Raw genomic sequence first — 19,800 nt, 5'->3', positions numbered from 1 at the left:
GCACTTTCTGGAGCATTTGAACAATAAAGAGAATTTGCAGCGCTTGCATTTTACATGCAGGGTTTCAAGCCAACTTGGTTTTAAACACTGAGCTGGGCACTTTTGAAGCATTTGCATATCTGGGTTAGTCTCTTTGCTGCAGAACTTTTACAGAATGACCCTGAGAAAGTCCTTGACCAATTCAGTGTTTGTTTGTTTGTTTGTTTGTTTGTGTATCTGAGCCTCAGTGGAGACAACTCAATATGGTGATAGGAGAAGGATCAAGACTGTTACATTCTGGAAATCAAAAAGGGACACCAAAGCTGTGGCTAAGCCAAATTCTTAACTTTTTCCTGTAGCATCATTTGATGTTTTTGTTTCATTTTGTTTTGTTTTGAAAGGGCTCTACCTCATATTCTCTGGAACCTGGATAAATGTTGCATGATAATGTTTAAAAACAAGATTAAGTCAAGGGACCTTATCATGGATCACTCAGGAGGTGGTCCATGCAAGAGGGAGGCAGGAAAACCAGCATCAGTAGTGGAGAAGGAAGCAAGGAACTGGGTGATGAGAACAGGGGATCATGAGCCAAGCAAGGCAGAGATCCTCCATACACTGGAAAATGCATTGAAATATTTTCCCCTCTGAATCTTCTGAAAAGACAACAGCTCTGGCGGCTCTTTCGCTACAGAATTCTGACCTTTAGAATTAAAACCAACCACGTTCCCTAGGCCCTTCATGCCAGAGTAAGCAAGAAAACCTAAGAGGCACTCTCTGAGGAGGAAGTTGATCTACAAAGGCTCTCTGAAGAGAAAAGCTGCAAAGAAGGCCCCAGAGCAGACTGGAAGAAAGAGAAATGAACAGAACTTCTTGGAAGAGGTGCAGACCAACTGAGTCACTTAGAAAGGACACTCTACACACTGTTGAGCTCCCTGCAAGGTGTGCAGTGTGCCCAGGTTTTCAGGGTTTGTGAGCTGTTACCTCTGCAGGGGTGTGTTTTGGTGATACAACTGTCTTTGGGTCATTTCTGCTCCTGTGAGTAACTTCTCTCCCGTATTCCTGAAAGCAACCCCAATAAAACTCATTGCTTCATGAAATTGGACTTTGGCGTTATCTGCATTTTGGTTTGCCATGGGTTCTCTATCTGAATTGAGGAGACATTTGTGTTGTGTCTCCCCAGAAAAGGTTTTGTCACACAACACAAATCAACTGTGAGAATACGTCGAAGGATTTGGCTGATGTACTCGTGGTCTGCCCTTAGCTGCTTTTTATACATTAACAAGAAAAGACGCTTCAAGGCTCTCAGGATGGTACCTCAATCCACTGGATTTGGTTGAGTTCCCTGCTCAGATTTGAATTTGTAGGCAGAGTCTTTATATCCTGCAGGGAAAACATGGAAATTTATTTATGAATTATAAGTCCTGGTTTGCACTGTTCATTTTCAGAAATCAAATGTACATCTTCTCTGCCAACATGCAGTTCTTTAAAAAAAATGCCCATGCAGATTCTAGAGAATATTGGAAGTAAATAGGGGGAAAAGGTGTGAAACTTTTTTGGCCTGAAAATCATATGCCTTGTGTTTTCAAGCACTGGTAGAAGAATATCCATAGCATAAGAGAGACGCTGCTGAGTCATGAGACCCAACAGGAACAAATAGAAGGGCTGGGCTGTCTGAGTGACCAGTTACTCTCCTAGTTCACTATGGTTGGGGAACCTTGGAGAACAAAGCAGCTATGGGCCATGGCTTCTGTAGATTTAATGAGAACTTTGGGGTTGCATTGGCATAGCCTCCATCTTGAGAAGACATTCACAGGTAGCGGAGTCTACTGCAGTGTGAGAGAGAAATCAGTGAACAAAGGCAGAGGAAGAAAGAAAAGCTTTGGTGAAACAGGTAGAGGTGGACTTCTGAGCACGTTGACTTTGGTCCACAAACACCATTCAGCGGCCGGCTGTATGCTGTGTACTAGGCTTCCCCAGGACCAAATGGTTTGCCTTCAGCTCTTCATACCAGAGAAAAGTCAAGATGAGGATGGACAAATGACACCTTTGAAAGGCTGTTTTCCACTTCTTTACCTCACTATCCTGGAAACTGTAATTTCAAGCATTATGGCATTGCCTACCCACAGGCCACTTCGGGGATAGCATTCTGTCACTAAGCAGAGAAAGCTTGGTGGAATTGAGTTGATTTTTTCATTTTTTAAAAATCTATAATGATCTTATATGGCTGCTCCTCAGTTCTTCTGCTCCCCCAGAAACTTTCATGCTGATGGGTCTTTATCACTAAAATATCAAATTGTGGCATTAGAGTGTCTGGTACAAATACAAGCCTCAGATGTTAAGAAACACAGTCCATGTTGTAAGAACATGATGTTCTTCTAACTTTCCAGTTCTGGTTAATTCCATTTTGCTCCCTGTAATGTATATTCTTTAGCTTCCTCCAAGTCATGCACATATAAAGCCATATGCATCTAGGACTTTGTGTTTTGTCCTATCCTCGGTGTCCTGCTCTCACCTTCCTTGCTCCAGTTTTGCCGTTGGTTCAGAAACTTCTGGGGGATATAAACTCAAGTATACGAGGCTTGAAACTTCAGTGTTCTGTTCCTTTTCTAATAACTTTCCCAAGCTCCAGTTCGTGGCTAGAAATATGGTGACATTCAAGATCCAGATAAACACACGCTATCACCTTGAGTTTGCCATCTCTCCCTCTGGACCTTCCTTTACTGTGACCTTATTTCTACAGCAGAGTATGACACAGAGAGCATCTGTATATATGACTGTTTCTCTATTGGATTTAGTACTAATAAGGTTCTCGACACATTGCATGGCAACAGCTGAAAATCATTAGTAGCAACAGGAAATGACTGTAATTTCCTTGAACAATACTCCAAGAAGTAGGTTCTGCCTCCCGTGTTAAAATTAGGGTATCATCCTCCTTGGAGTTCCCATGCAATGCTCAGCTTTAGCACAGAGTCTTTTGAATGTGGTAATTTTCCCCAGGAGGACTCTTCTTACTCAGCCACTTACGCCGTTTGCAATATTGTGTTCTCAGCGTTTGGTAAAAAAAAATGATATGTAGAAAAATTGAGGCTTCGGAGTGGAAGAATGACATTCACTTTACAAATGCAAACATGACAGTAAATCACAGGGTATTTGAACAATTGCATGTGTTTTTCTGTTGTTAAAATTTTGATATTTGCAATAATTGCTCAGCCTGCCTGTGAACATTACACTTCATTTTTATGAAACTAACAGTCACTGGGAATGAGGACAACTGCCACACCGAAGTGCAGTATTGCTCCTGCTGTGGCCATTTCTATAATAAAACAGTGCTTTTGCATGCTCCCCACTAGAGCATTATGGAGAGAGGAACTGAAAGCGTTAGAATTCCAGAGAATCTAGGCGGAGCGAAAAGAGACAGCAGAGAAGATCTAGGGAACATTTGGCTGCAAGAAAATTAACACAGCGAGCATATGGTAATCAAACCGGAGTTTCGTGTATCTTGGCAGCTATGTACCAAATGCCACAGTGATTCCTCTATGCTGCTTAGTAAACGGGACTGACCATAAACGAAGAAAGAGTCAATGCTGGGAGGAAGCTGTGACCCTTTGGGATTAGCTTGCTAGATGATTTTTGCTTTTGTTATCATTGTTTTTTATTATTAGTATGAGGTGTGTGTGTGTGTGTGTGTGTGTGTGTGTGTGTGTGTGTGTGTGTGTGTGCAGCTGTGTTATATGTAGACGTTAGAGGGCAGCTTTCTGCAGTAAATGAGGGAGTCGGGTCTCTTTTAATACCTTTACCTGGACTCAAAGGAGTGGACCCTGATCCTCTAGCTTTGTAGCAAGCACACTTGCTCCCTGAGCCATCTCACTGGCCCCAGACTTTTTAAGAGGGCCATCTCCTAGGCTACTAAATGAGACTACTCCCAAATTCTTCTGTCCCTTCTTCATGTATCATATCACTCACTCAACCTTAACATGTTACCATTCATGTTTTCATGTGTGATCCTCAATCAAACCTTGCAGGTAGTGAGCAGAGTGGAAGAGATGACGTATATATCTCAACAACATCATTAGCACTGCTGTTTGAGATACAGCCTAGGCTAAACATGAACTCAGTGCTCAGACAATGCCAATCTTGAACGGTCTTCTTTCTCGATCTGCTGAGTACAGGGATTTAGAAAAAACAATTTAAGAAAAGGAGAGGAGGTTTCAGTTTGTTCATAAGCCCACCCAGCCAATGTAAAAATTATGAGCTGTTATCGGTAGCTCTTTTTATGATACTGAGAATTTATTCATGATTTTTTTCAATTTTCCTAATAAAGAAAGCTTTAAAAACTTTTATTGTGCTTATGGATATCTTAGTGTTCACGATCCAACATTCTAAATGCATCATGGACTCTCATTGTAAAACCCATATGTCTTACAGTTTCCATTGCTGTGACAGTACACCATGAACAAGAGCGACTTGTTTGTAATTACCTGGTCACTCTTCATCTCTGAGGACGTACGCAGGAACCTGGAGGCAGGCACTGAGGCAGAGGCCAGGGAAGAATAATGCTTACTGGATTTGGTCTTAGATGACTCTAGCTTGTATTAAGTTAACAAACAAACAAACAAAAAAAAACCCGCCAGCACACTTTATAGTTGTTGTAATGCTCATTTAGCAAGGGCTTCCTGGGAATTCTAGACCATGTTACCCAAAGAAGCTGGCATCAATGACCTTGTAGTTGAGATGATATGGAACTTGTGAAGAATCAGGACAATGGAGATGTAGCATAGTGTAGCCAATTTAGGGTCCTGGGTTCAGATTTCAGGTTTTCTTCTACTGATTCCACAGCCTTGAGTTTCAAAACTCTGTGCTGTGCTCCATGCTTTTGTATCTTCAAAGACAGAGTAATAGCAATTCTCATATCATAGGATTGCTACAGAACATAGAATGATAGATTAATTCACGGTTGTTTGTTCTTTTTCTCTGCACAATTTCAATGAACATGGTGGCAATGTCCTCCATTAAGGATAAGATGTATAAAACTTAGGATATGAGTTGCCTTATTTATCATCGATTACTTGTTGGCTATCACATCTTGCTTAAAACTACTCTATGGGAATGGGCTCTAGTGTTTGGAAGTAGTGCTCAGCTGGAATCTTCTGGGAAACACATCTAGCAGTATGGGGATGCCCCACAGAAACCATCAAGTAAAGTAGCACCCAGCTCATAGACTCTCTGCAGAGGAACTGTTGATGAAGCCGGGTGGGCAGATTGAATGTGCTACCTTTCTGGATTCAGCTAGCATTTTCTTAAAGAAAGTCAGATCTCATAGCATGTGGTTCTGGGTCAAAAATATGAATCAGTCGATAGAGGCGCCCTAATCAATATCTGTACCAATGTACAGCAAGGTGACTCAGAGTACTAGGGACACAGCAAAGCTATTCATGCCTGTAGTTACTCTCACCCTCAACCGCCCTGGGCAAGCAGATAGTAGAGGACTTGGCGTCAGAAGCGAGCGGCTTAGTTTTGGTTTGTGTTTTACTAGCTAGACGTGCTCTCTCAATCTCCAGTCTTCCACTGTAGGCAGGGAGAGCAATCTTATGTCTCCATGTTCATTCTCATAGGATCACAGATTGCCAGGTAAAATGATAAGCAAGAGAACATCTATGTTACTGAAGAAGCACTGTGGTATTTTCATTACCTCAACAGTCACGAGACTGGCAAATAATCACTCTCTGGGCATACTTCGAAGGCTTTAGATGTTTCCTTACCCAGCAGCACCCTGAAAGCAGGCCACTGGGAAGATCTGGCTCAAAGACAGAAATTCTTTCTGTCTTCTAGAAACCACTTAGCACTCCAGAGTCAGCCAAAGCAGCTGGTGTTTGAGAAGTGGTGCAGCCAGTGTAGAGACTGTGGAAACTATCTTCATTATTTTTCCTCCATTAGTCTCCCCGACTTTCCTTTCTTTGGTCAGAATATTCAAGTGGAGGAGGAACACATTTTCTGGGGGCACATAGAACAGTTTGATTTTTCTGAAAAAAAAATGCAGTGGAGAACAGAAGTATTTTTTAGTTGACTATTTCATCTAATAGCTAGATTTCAATCAACCTTGGTTATGAAATGCAAGGCAAAAGATCAGATGGCATTGATTAGATTAATGTGACTACCTTTTAAATTGTGAAGTGGAACTAGCTTTTTTTTTTATCCTCTATCGGGTAGAAGTATAGTCATATGAAATTGATGTTATTGTATATGTGTTTCATGAGGTTGAATTGTACTTAAAGATAAACATTGGAACATTCAGAAGGCTCAAAATGAATTAAATGTGGGGATGCTTGGAAGCTAGGTTTGAATACAATTTAATGATGGCATATCTTGACTCAACCTTTTAGAGAATTTCTGAAGAGTAGATGGGTTGGCATATGCCTATATGGCACTGAGGCAGGCGAATCATTTGGAGACAGGAGACACAGGACAGTTTGGGCAGCATAGTAGTGAGAAACTGTGTAACAGAAGTATATAAAAGTTATAGGAAGGAGGGTGTATTAGAACTGAAGGTTTTTTTTTTTCTTTCTAGTTCTCTAACCTAGAAGACAGCATTTCGTACTGCTTGAAAGAGATGCCCCATTAAGTGGCCACTGAATGCTCCTACAAACTTAGGCAGCATGAATGATACTGTTTTTTCAGGTGCCAGCCCTTCTGTGGGCAGGGTTTAGATTTCAATGGGAATTATCAGAGACTTGGAAAGAATAATCACAACTGTACAACGGGAGTCTAGCACAGGGTGTCGCACCATAAATGCTTGCCGAAGACACGAACTTCCAGTTGGCACAAGGTTTCTAAATTATGCACACATTTTAGTAATGGGAAAGTTTATGTAAATATGTCTTGGATGAGAGTGTATGAAAATTGTACAGCCATTAGCTGTAATCACCCTTGGGATAAATCCATTTCTGGAGTAGGAGAGGCAGAGGGAATATGAAAGGTGAAAGACTGGAAAGGGCATACGAGAGTCACACGAGTGGGATAATGAGATGCTGGGAACTTGTTTTGACCAGTGCCTGCAGCAGTTTTTCTCTGCCTAGGGCACCCCAGTCACTGCATGGCAGACACCAGCTAAAATAGGAGCGCCACCAGACTTGGCAGCTCAAGAGCCAGGATGTGCATCATGCATTAAGTATACATCTCGGGATGATGTCAGGGTCAATCTGAGCCAGGCAGCAGCAGGAGACTTTCCAGTCACTTCAACTTTGCACCCACCTCTGTTTTAGGACCGGGAAAGTCTTGTCAGCAGCAATGATTGCTTACTGGTACGGCAATCGTGGGAGACAGAAAGGCGTTTGGCAATTCTGGTCCCCAGACAGGCACAACAGCTGGTATGGGGCACCTGGGAAACTCTGCCATGCTGGTAGGTTTGGGAGGTATTTATGTAATCCTCCAAGCTGCCTGGAAGCTTTGTGGGTTGTGTATAAATGATCAGATGCAAATAGTCCCTAGTGGTCACAGCTTGTTTTCTAAAATTTTACTGCGTGGCACACACAAGGACAAGCTGGAGGGAGTGTGTTAACAATCTAGTGGTTGAGAGCCACCTAAAATGAGGGGATGCCATTAAAGCCAGGCAGACTGTCAACGGCATTGCATTCACTCAGGGAGCCAACACTCTCCCATAATGAATGACCTCTTCCACCTGAGCGAAAATAAAATGACCGCACGGCTCTTCGGCAGCTGAACTCCCCTTCTGGTGACTGTTCATTATTATTCTGAATTAGATTCCACACTTTCACCTCAGGGAAACAGGAAAAGAATAAACAGTGCTTACTCTGCCTCAGACCTCGAATGCTATCTAAAATCTACCTACAATTCATCAGTCTCAATGACTCATGTTAAAAATCCCCGCTAATCGTGTGAAAATATTACCTGCTTACCATCAGATAAGCAACCCCAAAACATGACCGCCTGTTTGCAAAGTGCCGAGCCTGGCACAGTTTCATCACTTCAGTCCTAGTTTTGGAGATGGGAAGGCCATGGTTTGGTGGGCTCCAGCATTTATGTGTCGGAGCAAGGGCGTAAAATGAAGACTACTCTAGCCCAGAGGTACTGTGCTCACTGCCGTATTATACACACAGTAATCTTCCACAATACATTTTAAGTATGTCTAGTCATTTATTTGACAGTGTTGTTCTATTCTCTATCAGGATTCATGATAATGGAACAATGAGACAGAGTGCTCTCATGGTGGGAGGGAGGATCAGGAGACCTCAGAGCAGCAGAAGTACACATGGCTCGATGGTTCAGCTTGGGAAGTGGAAAAGCAAGATGCTACTCAGAGAAACAAACAAGAAGCCACAGAGGCTCATTTCCTCTCCTCTCCTCTCCTCTCCTCTCCTCTCCTCTCCTCTCCTCTCCTCTCCTCTCCTCTCCTCTCCTCTCCTCTCCTCTCTTTAGGTTCCCTGCTGTCTTTTCTGTCTTTTCCTCTCTCCCTTTTATTCCTCCATCTTTTATTTTTCCCCAGGTTTCATTTGCTTATTTGGGTAGCATCAATGCTAAAAACGAAATGAGGGATTGGATGAAAAGGAGATCCTGCACGAAGAGACAACTGATCTTGGGAAAGGGTGGTGACAGATAGAGGATGTGGTGCCCAGCCTGGTTCAGGGAGTCTTCTACTGTATCCACTGCTGGGTACCTAAGTATTTCTGGAGCTATTGTAAACACAATGTTATAAATTTTATTAGCTAAAGAGCTCATCTTCCGTGGTAATATCCTTTCTTAGTATTATTAGCTAACTAATGTTTTTAGAAAAAAGTACCACTGGGGTGGAGGGGGAAGACTCATAAATTTAGGGACATTAAGGACGTAGAGGCAGTGAGGGGAATGAAGGAGGTCCGTTGGCTTCTTTTCATGTGTTGTCTCTTGGGAGGAGGACAATGTTTTGTTGGTATTAAGATTACATATTATGGAATAAAGATGTAAAGGCATTAGTCTTATGATGCATGTCTTTCCCATGCAAGAAGAAACCATCACTTAAACAAAGGGTGATTCTTGGTTTTCAGAGATCAGTGGTTCACAGTAGGGACATGGGGGTTATCCTTTCTAGGGTTTGCCAAATACTGATGCTACCTAACTTTTCGTAGCTTCTCTGTTCTCACTTATAAATTAGAATGCTATCTTCATAGGGTACTGAAAAGACCAGAGGAACAATGCATATCAAGATTCCAGTAGATACCCAACCAGAACTAGACATTTTTCTTGTTTATTTTTCCCCTGTGTATGGTGTATGCAGATGTGTTTCTGAGCACATGTATATGTGCCTGTGTGTGCATATACGTGGATGCTATAGGCTATTTTGCTTATTCTTTCTACCTATGTTTAGATAGGGTTTCTCGTTTAACCAGGAACGCATCAATTCAGCTAGCCCGGCTGGCCAGTGAACTCTGGGGATCGGCCTATCCCTGCTTCTGCAGTGCTAGAGTAACAAACATGTTTTACATTCAGTTTTCACAGTGGCACCAAGTATGAAACTTAGTCCTTGTGCTCACATAGCAGACACTTCGCCAACTGAGCCATCCCTTCCACCTTTCAAACACAGCCCTCATCAAACAGCCATCAGCACTTTCTGGGTGACACCTCATTCCCATTCTTCTTGGGAAGGAGGAATCTTAAGCTGTCAATCTGAAATCTGGCTTGCCTTTCTTTAGCCCGCTTCTCTGATATTTTAAAGATATCTTTGGCATCGTAACAGAGAAAGACAAGCAAGGCCCATGAAGCAGTAAAAAACACATAAAATATACAAATGAATCTTAATTTTTTATCATTGTAGAGGTGGGATTTGAACCATTTAATTAGACTGCCAAGGACTTTGTTTCTTTTTTTTTCTTCTTCAACATCAGAGAGGCTTATGAAATGTATTTTAAAGGGGAAAAACTAGTCTGTTTCATAAGAATTAGCGTCTTTGTTAAAATACCAGTAACAAAAACATTTATGCCATGAAATCAGACATTGCTGACCCCAAACAATAGACATTAACAAAAACAACCACTGAAGCCTTTGCCCAGATGTATCTACCAAGTTACTTCATTGTCCATTAGCAAAAAGCACAAAACACAACTATGCTATTGGTGGAAATTGTAGGTTCTCAATTTGATGGTTTAAAATAACCAGTGGTCCCAGAGAATCTTATCTAGTTATCTATGTGGCCTCTCGTTGCAATTGGCTGTTCATTTCCTAATTAGTTCAAGGTACACACAAGAATTTGAGGCAGCACGGCAAACTTACTAGCAGTAAATGAATCAGCACATTTATTTGCATTTGAATTTTGATTGTGCCAATTTTTGGAAAAAAATAAAATAGACCATCAAAACAATTTTATAAACTTCTCTGCAATTGAATTGAGTGAGTGTAGTAAATGCATGCTTTCCCCAGGTACCAGCTGGGTCGTACGTTGTTCCCCTGAGCGACTGATGTCTCTGTGCAGAGGTAGCACTGTTATTCTCAATCAAGCAAGGTAGTCCCCAAATAAAGCACACAATGTAACATCCAAGGAGTGTGCCACCACACTGCCTTCTTAACAATGCAATTGATTATGTAGTTGCTTGATTTTGTGAGGAGGCCTTACCACAAGAGTTGAAAGTTTTAATGCCAACTATTCATTCATGCAAGGAAGATCTATAGATACAATTTAAAAGTGCTCAGTTTAGAAATTATGAGACTTTTTCCCCAGTGGAAGTTTTAATGTCAGCTGTGCAAAAGGCATAGACAGCTAATTCCTCTCTCAAACAATACAGAGAACTAAGGATGTTTTTGACAGAAGTAATCCCAGGTTCACGCACTTAGCAACTTCGGACTCCTAAGTAATTTAAAGTCGACAAAACAGTGTCAAAATTGATGTAGTAACATATACTCAGAATATCTTCAGAAGAAGGTAGAGAGAAGATTTTATTAGGATAATATTCTTTAAATGAAATGAACTATTTTTCCTCATCCTATATAGTGAAATATGTATACTAACCAATATACATATTAATTTATTATAAAATGATATGAGTATGAATTCTAAAATCTATATGCATTTTATTTGCATGTACATGATAATAATCATGCAATAAAAAGGGTTTTGCTTTCACCAGAATTCTTATCTAGTGGAATCCTTAGTTACACCACTTCAAGCTAGTCTCTTAGCATGTCTTTGTTGTAAGGATTGGCTCAGTTTGTGACATGAAAATGTTCATCTGACCTGCACAGAACAGGCTGAACATTCCTCCAATTCTCTACTTGTTACTGAAACTACTTATCCACAGAGCACATCCTACATGTGATAATTTTGTAGAGTAATAACTGCTTCCAGACTTGAAAGGGAATGAATAGTTCATGAAGAACCACTGAAGGGTGTTTCTCCATGTCTTCTTTTGCAATCATGGCCATGCAGACATTGGGGTCAACTTATAACATTGTCTACCACGCCTTCTCACAATCTAGTGCAAGCTTGATTAGCTCATGGTGGAGTCTATTGGCATAAAAAGTGCTATCATGGGCACACACTTATACCAAAGAAACCACCGGTGAAAGAGAAACTGTTAGGAATGGCAGGGAGCAAGCAAGGTGTGAGGGTCGTTACTCAGTCTCCTCAGAACTTTGCCTGTGGCAAATCCACAGAGAACAGCCACCGCTAGTCCGTTTGGAAGCAGTTTGCTTGTCTGTGGTCACTTTGTCTTTGCAAATGAGTTTGTGCTCATTTGTTTGTGTTAACGAGTTCAATAATAAAGTCATATAGATTTTTGGAAAATGTGTGGTAAAATTAAAAAGCATAGGTTTTTAAAATTTATTTTCTTCATTTTAAAAAATCTATCAAGTTACGATCATGTATAAACATGGGGCTGATAGTGAAATTGCACAATATGTACACAGTATAAGGATGACTGAAGAAGTTAGTTAATACATACAGTTATGTTCATCATGTGTTTCTCCCAAATTTTATACCTCCTTTGTGTGTGTGTGTGTGTGTGTGTGTGTGTGTGTGTGTGTGTGTGTGTGTGTAGGTATTTGTGTAGGTGAACGAACCATACATGTGAGAGGCCTGAGGTGTCTTTGTTTCTCACTCTATAGTTTTGTGTTGGCTAGACTGGTTAGCCAAGGATTCCCTGAGATTCACTAACACACACCTTCCCCTAATGCTGGCAGTGCAGGTACAAACTGCCACCCCTGTGTTTTGTGTGGGTGCTGACCTCAGGTCCTTATGCTTGTATAGCAAATGCTTCCCCTCCTGAGTCATCTCCTCAGTCCTCAACTTTGGAGCAACAGCTTCCTACCCATCCCAACCCCCACCCGCAACCACCATTCTACCTTCTGTTTATGTATTTCATTTTTGTAGATCTGACATTAAGTGAAAACATGTGGAGGATTCTGTCTCTCTGAGTCTGAATTATAGCTTCCTAAGTTCATCCGTGTTGTTGCAAATGAGACAGCTACTCATGAAAGCCCTAGGGTGGGGGAAACTTAAATGTCTACAAGAACGTGAATGGATAAAAAATATGTTTTATTATTTTTACTCAGTCATTATATAGTATTAGACATTGTGTTGGATGTTAGGAATCTAAGGACCTGAAGATTTGGGTGGATATTCTGTGTGTGTATAGACTTTGATGGGAAGGGTGAATAAATGAATTGCTTTGGCATTTTTATGAGGGACACCTAACACAAAAAGATGGGGAGTGGAAAAGGATGTGTTAGTTTGGGGGAAGTAAGATCTCTAATTTATTTAGAAAGATTAGTAAATGCTAGGGAGGGAGGGAAAAAGAGAGGGAGGAGGGGAAGGAGAGATGAAGGGAGGGAGAGAGGAGTTTGAGGGGCTTATTTTGTTAGGGTGATGGGGACTTCACAACAAAAAGTAATGCTGAAGTTATTTGTGAGTGTTTATGGTGGCTTAAATAGGAATACTCCATTGGCCCATATATTTGAATATTTGGTCACTAGGGATTGAAGCTACTGGACAGGGATTAGGAGGTGTGGCTTTGTTGGAGGAAGTGTGTTACAGGGGGTGGGCTTTGGGGTTTCAGAAGCCCAAGCGAGGTCCAGTGGCACTCTCTCTTCCTGTAGATCCAGATATAGAACTTTCCAGATGTTGCCATGTCTGCCAATGTGCCACCATGTTCCCAGCTTTGAGGATAATGAGCTAAACCTCTGAAACTATAAGCAATCTCCAATTAAATGGTTTCCTTTGTAAGAGTTGGCATGGTCATGGTACCTCTTTGCAGGAATAGGACACATGATGTGAAGAGAACAAACGTACATTTTAAGAAAACTCTCGATCTTCCTGGTTGCTGCCGCCACAGAGAGCTCGTGGGCAGCACCCCGCGAGCAAACTTGAGCCTCGGGACCACAGGTAAGACCAAATTTTCTGCTGCAAGAGACCTGCCTGGTGAACTCAGGACACACAGAGGCAGAATTCCTCTAGGACCGGGCACTTCCTGTGTTTACCAGGAGTCCCACACCCGCGGATCCTGGCCCGCAGCAGCTCTCTGCTCCCAGACCCCGTGGGAGAGAGACCTCACCGCCTGGTCAGGTGGGCACTCCTGAGGCTGCAGAGCAGAAGAGACCACCAACACTGCCCACCCCTGCCCACATCCCTGACCCAAGAGGAAACTGTATAAGGCCTCTGGGTTCCCGGGGGGGGGGGGAGGGCCCAGGAGCAGCAGGACCCCTGCACCTGAGACACTGCCGGAACCTGAAGGAACAGACCGGATAAACAGTTCTCTGCACCCAAATCCCGTGGGAGGGAGAGGTAAACCTTCAGAGAGGCAGACACGCCTGGGAAACCAGAAGAGACTGCACTCTGCACACATCTCGGACGCCAGAGGAAAACACCAAACGCCATCTGGAACCCAGGTGAACGGAAGCTCCCGGAAAGGGCGGCACAGATCTTCCTGGTTGCTGCCGCCGCAGAGAGCTCGAGGGCAGCACCCAGCAAGCGAACTTGAGCCTCGGGACCACAGGTAAGACCAACTTTTCTGCTGCAAGTGACCTGCCTGGTGAACTCAAGACACAGGCCCACAGGAACAGCTGAAGACCTGTAGAGAGGAAAAACTACATGCCCGAAAGCAGAACACTCTGTCCCCATTACTGGCTGAAAGAAAACAGGAAAACAGGTCTACAGCACTCCTGACACACAGGCTTATAGGACAGTCTAGCCACTGTCAGAAATAGCAGAACAAAGTAACACTAAAGATAATCTGATGGCGAGAGGCAAGCGCAGGAACCCAAGCAACAGAAACCAAGACTACATGGCACCATCAGACCCCAATTCTCCCATCAAAACAAACATGGAATATCCAAACACACCAGAAAAGCAAGATCTAGTTTCAAAATCATATTTGATCATGATGCTGAAGGACTTCAAGAAAGACGTGAAGAACTCCCTTAGAGAAACACAGGAAAACATTAATAAACAAGTAAAAGCCTACAGAGAGGAATCGCAAAAATCCCTGAAAGAATTCCAGGAAAACACAATCAAACAGTTGAAGGAATTAAAAATGGAAATAGAAGCAATCAAGAAAGAACACATGGAAACAACCCTAGATATAGAAAACCAAAAGAAGAGACAAGGAGCTGTAGATACAAGCTTCACCAACAGAATACAAGAGATGGAAGAGAGAATCTCGGGAGCAGAAGATTCCATAGAATTCATTGACTCAACTGTCAAAGATAATGTAAAGCAGAAAAAGCTACTGGTCCAAAACATACAGGAAATCCAGGACTCAATGAGAAGATCAAACCTAAGGATAATAGGTATAGAAGAGAGTGAAGACTCGCAGCTCAAAGGACCAGTAAATATCTTCAACAAAATCATAGAAGAACACTTTTCTAACCTAAAAAAAGAGATACCCATAGGCATACAAGAAGCCTACAGAACTCCAAATAGATTGGACCAGAAAAGAAACACCTCCCGTCACATAATAGTCAAAACACCAAACGCACAAAATAAAGAAAGAATATTAAAAGCAGTAAGGGAAAAAGGTCAAGTAACATATAAAGGCAGACCTATCAGAATCACACCAGACTTTTCGCCAGAAACTATGAAGGCCAGAAGATCCTGGACTGATGTCATACAGACCCTAAGAGAACACAAATGCCAGCCCAGGTTACTGTATCCTGCAAAACTCTCAATTAACATAGATGGAGAAACCAAGATATTCCATGACAAAACCAAATTTACACAATATCTTTCTACAAATCCAGCACTACAAAGGATAATAAATGGTAAAGCCCAACATAAGGAGGCAAGCTATACCCTAGAAGAAGCAAGAAATTAATCGTCTTGGTAACAAAACAAAGAGAAGAAAAGCACACAAACATAACCTCACATCCAAATATGAATATAACAGGAAGCAATAATCACTATTTCTTAATATCTCTCAACATCAATGGCCTCAACTCCCCAATAAAAAGACATAGATTAACAAACTGGATATGCAACGAGGACCCTGATTTCTGCTGCCTACAGGAAACACACCTCAGAGACAAAGACAGACACTACCTCAGAGTGAAAGGCTGGAAAACAACTTTCCAAGCAAATGGTCAGAAGAAGCAAGCTGGAGTAGCCATTCTAATATCAAATAAAATCAACTTTCAACTAAAAGTCATCAAAAAAGATAAGGAAGGACACTTCATATTCATCAAAGGAAAAATCCACCAAGATGAACTCTCAATCCTAAATATCTATGCCCCAAATACAAGGGCACCTACATACGTAAAAGAAACCTTACTAAAGCTCAAAACACACATTGCACCTCACACAATAATAGTAGGAGATTTCAACATGCCACTCTCATCAATGGACAGATCATGGAAACAGAAATTAAACAGAGACGTAGACAGACTAAGAGAAGTCATGAGCCAAATGGACTTAACAGATATTTATAGAACATTCTATCCTAAAGCAAAAGGATATACCTTCTTCTCAGCTCCTCATGGTACTTTCTCCAAAACTGACCATATAATTGGTCAAAAAACGGGCCTCAACAGGTACAGAAAGATAGAAATAATCCCATGCATGCTATCGGACAAACACAGCCTAAAACTTGTCTTCAATAACAATAAGGGAAGAAGGCCCACATATACGTGGAAATTGAACAATGCTCTACTCAATGATCAACCTGGTCAAGGAAGAAATAAAGAAAGAAATTAAAAACTTTTTAGAATTTAATGAAAATGAAGGTACAACATACCCAAACTTATGGGACACAATGACAGCTGTGCTAAGAGGAAAACTCATAGCGCTGAGTGCCTGCAGAAAGAAACAGGAAAGAGCATATATGTCAGCAGCTTGACAGCACACCTAAAAGCTCTAGAGCAAAAAGAAGCAAATACACCCAGGAGGAGTAGAAGGCAGGAAATAATCAAACTCAGAGCTGAAATCAACCAAGTAGAAACAAAAAGGACCATAGAATCAACAGAACCAAAAGTTGGTTCCTTGAGAAAATCAACAAGATAGATAAACCCTTAGCCAGACTAACGAGAGGACCCAGAGAGTGTGTCCAAATTAACAAAATCAGAAATGAAAAGGGAGACATAACTACAGAATCAAAGGAAATTCAAAAATTCATCAGATCTTACTATAGAAGCGTATATTCAACAAAACTTGAAAATCTGCAGGAAATGGACAATTTCCTAGACAGATACCAGGTACCGAAGTTAAATCAGGAACAGATAAACCAGTTAAACAACCCCATAACTCCTAAGGAAATAGAAGCAGTAATTAAAGGTCTCCCAACCAAAAAGAGCCCAGGTCCAGAGGGAGTTAGTGCAGAATTCTATCAGACCTTCATAGAAGACCTCATACCAATATTATCCAAACTATTCCACAAAATTGAAACAGATCGATCACTCCCGAATTCCTTCTATGAAGCCACAATTACTCTTATACCTAAACCACACAACGACCCAACAAAGAAAGAGAACTTCAGACCAATTTCCCTTATGAATATCGACGCAAACATACTCAATAAAATTCCGGCAAACCGAATCCAAGAGCACATCAAAACAATCATCCACCATGATCAAGTAGGCTTCATCCGAGGCATGCAGGGATGGATTAATATATGGAAAACCATCAACGTGATCCATTATATAAACAAATTGAAAGAACAAAACCACATGATCATTTCATTAGATGCTGAGAAAGCATTTGACAAAATTCAACACCCCTTCATGATAAAAGTCCTGGAAAGAATAGGAATTCAAGGCCCATACCTAAACATAGTAAAAGCCATATACAGCAAACCAGTTGCTAACGTTAAACTAAATGGAGAGAAACTTGAAGCAATCCCACTAAAATCAGGGACTAGACAAGGCTGCCCATTCTCTCCCTACTTATTCAATATAGTTCTTGAAGTTCTAGCCAGAGCAATCAGACAGCAAAAGGAGGTCAAGGGGATACAGATCGGAAAAGAAGAAGTCAAAATATCACTATTCGCAGATGATATGATAGTATATTTTAGTGATCCCAAAAGTTCCACCAGAGGAGTACTAAAGCTGATAAAGAACTTCAGCAAAGTGGCTGGGTATAAAATTAACTCAAATAAATCAGTAGCCTTCCTCTACACAAAAGAGAAACAAGCCAAAAAAGAAATTAGGGAAACGACACCCTTCATAATAGACCCAAATAATATAAAGTACCTCGGTGTGACTTTAACCAAGCAAGTAAAAGATTTGTACAATAAGAACTTTAAGACACTGAAGAAAGAAATTGAAGAAGACCTCAAAAGATGGAAAGATCTCCCATGCTCATGGATTGGCAGGATTAATATAGTAAAAATGGCCATTTTACCAAAAGCGATCTACAGATTCAATGCAATCCCCATCAAAATACCAATCCAATTCTTCAAAGAGTTAGACAGAACAATTTGCAAATTCATCTGGAATAACAAAAAACCCAGGATAGCTAAAGCTATCCTCAACAATAAAAGGACTGCAGGGGGAATCACTATCCCTGAACTCAAGCAGTATTACAGAGCAATAGTGATAAAAACTGCATGGTATTGGTACAGAGACAGATGGATAGACCAATGGAACAGAATTGAAGACCCAGAAATGAACCCACACACCTATGGGCACTTCATTTTTGACAAAGGAGCCAAAACCATCCAATGGAAAAAAGATAGCATTTTCAGCAAATGGTGCTGGTTCAACTGGAGGTCAATATGTAGAAAAATTGCAGATTGATCCATGCTTATCACCCTGTATAAAGCTTAAGTCCAAGTGGATCAAGGACCTCCACATCAAGGAGATACACTCAAACTAATAGAAGAAAAACTAGGGAAGCATCTGGAACACATGGGCACTGGAAAAAATTTCCTGAACAAAACACCAATGGCTTATGCTCTAAGATCAAGAATCGACAAATGGGATCTCATAAAACTGCAAAGCTTCTGTAAGGCAAAGGACACTGTGGTTAGGACAAATCGGCAACCACCTGATTGGGAAAAGATCTTTACCAATCCTCCAACAGATAGAGGCCTTATATCCAAAATATACAAAGAACTCAAGAAGTTAGACCGCAGGGAGACAAATAACCCTATTAAAAATGGGGTTCAGTGCTAAACAAAGAATTCACAGCTGAGGAATGCCGAATGGCTGAGAAACTCCTAAAGAAATGTTCAACATCTTTAGTCATAAGGGAAATGCAAATCAAAACAACCCTGAGATTTCACCTCACACCAGTGAGAATGGCTAAGATCAAAAACTCAGGTGACAGCAGATGCTGGCGAGGATGCGGAGAAAGAGAAACACTCCTCCATTGTTGGTGGGGTTGCAGACTGGTACAACCATTCTGGAAATCAGTCTGGAGGTTCCTCAGAAAATTGGACATTGAACTGCCTGAGGATCCAGCTATACCTCTCTTGGGCATATACCCAAAAGATGCCTCAACATATAAAAAATACACGTGCTCCACTATGTTCATCGCAGCCTTATTTATAATAGCCAGAAGCTGGAAAGAACCCAGATGCCCTTCAACATAGGAATGGATATAAAAAATGTGGTATATCTACACAATGGAATATTACTCAGCTATCAAAAACAACGAGTTTATGAAATTCGTAGGCAAATGGTTGGAACTGGAAAATATCATCCTGAGTGAGCTAACCCAATCACAGAAAGACATACATTGTATGCCCTCATTGATAAGTGGCTATTAGCCCAAATGCTTGAATTACCCTAGATCCCTAGAACAAACGAAACTCAAGACGGATGATCAAAATGTGAATGCTTCACTCCTTCTTTAAATGAGGAAAAAGAATACCCTTGGCAGGGAAGGGAGAGGCAAAGATTAAAACAGAGACTGAAGGAACACCCATTCAGACCCTGCCCCACATGTGGCCCATACATATAAAGCCACCCAATTAGACAAGATGGATGAAGCAAAGAAGTGCAGACCGACAGGAGCCGGATGTAGATCGCTCCTGAGATACACAGCCAGAATACAGCAAATACAAAGGCGAATGCCAGCAGCAAATCACTGAACTGAGAATAGGACCCCCGTTGAAGGAATCAGAGAAAGGACTGGAAGAGCTTGAAGGGGCTCGAGACCCCATATGAACAACAATGCCAACCAACCAGAGCTTCCAGGGACTAAGCCACTACCCAAAGACCATACATGGACTGACCCTGGGCTCCAACCTCATAGGTAGCAATGAATAGCCTAGTAAGAGCACCAGTGGAAGGGGAAGCCCTTGGTCCTGCCAAGACTGAACCCCCAGTGAACCAGATTGTTGGTGGTGGGCGGCATGGGGGCGAGGATGGGGAGGGTAACGCCCATAAAGAAGGGGACGGGGGAGGGGGATG

General features: G+C 41.6%; 1 protein-coding gene across 4 annotated transcripts in view; it reads right to left on the bottom strand.

The window, feature by feature from the left end:
- Vwc2l (von Willebrand factor C domain containing 2 like) overlaps nucleotides 1-19,800 on the bottom strand; it is a 188,517-nt gene that overhangs the window by 33,501 nt on the left and 135,216 nt on the right.

This window comes from Rattus norvegicus, chromosome 9 (assembly GCF_021556685.1).
Source record: "Rattus norvegicus strain SHRSP/BbbUtx chromosome 9, alternate assembly SHRSP_T2T, whole genome shotgun sequence".
NCBI classification, from domain to species: Eukaryota; Metazoa; Chordata; class Mammalia; order Rodentia; family Muridae; genus Rattus; species Rattus norvegicus.
This window is presented reverse-complemented; position numbering and strand designations above follow the sequence as displayed.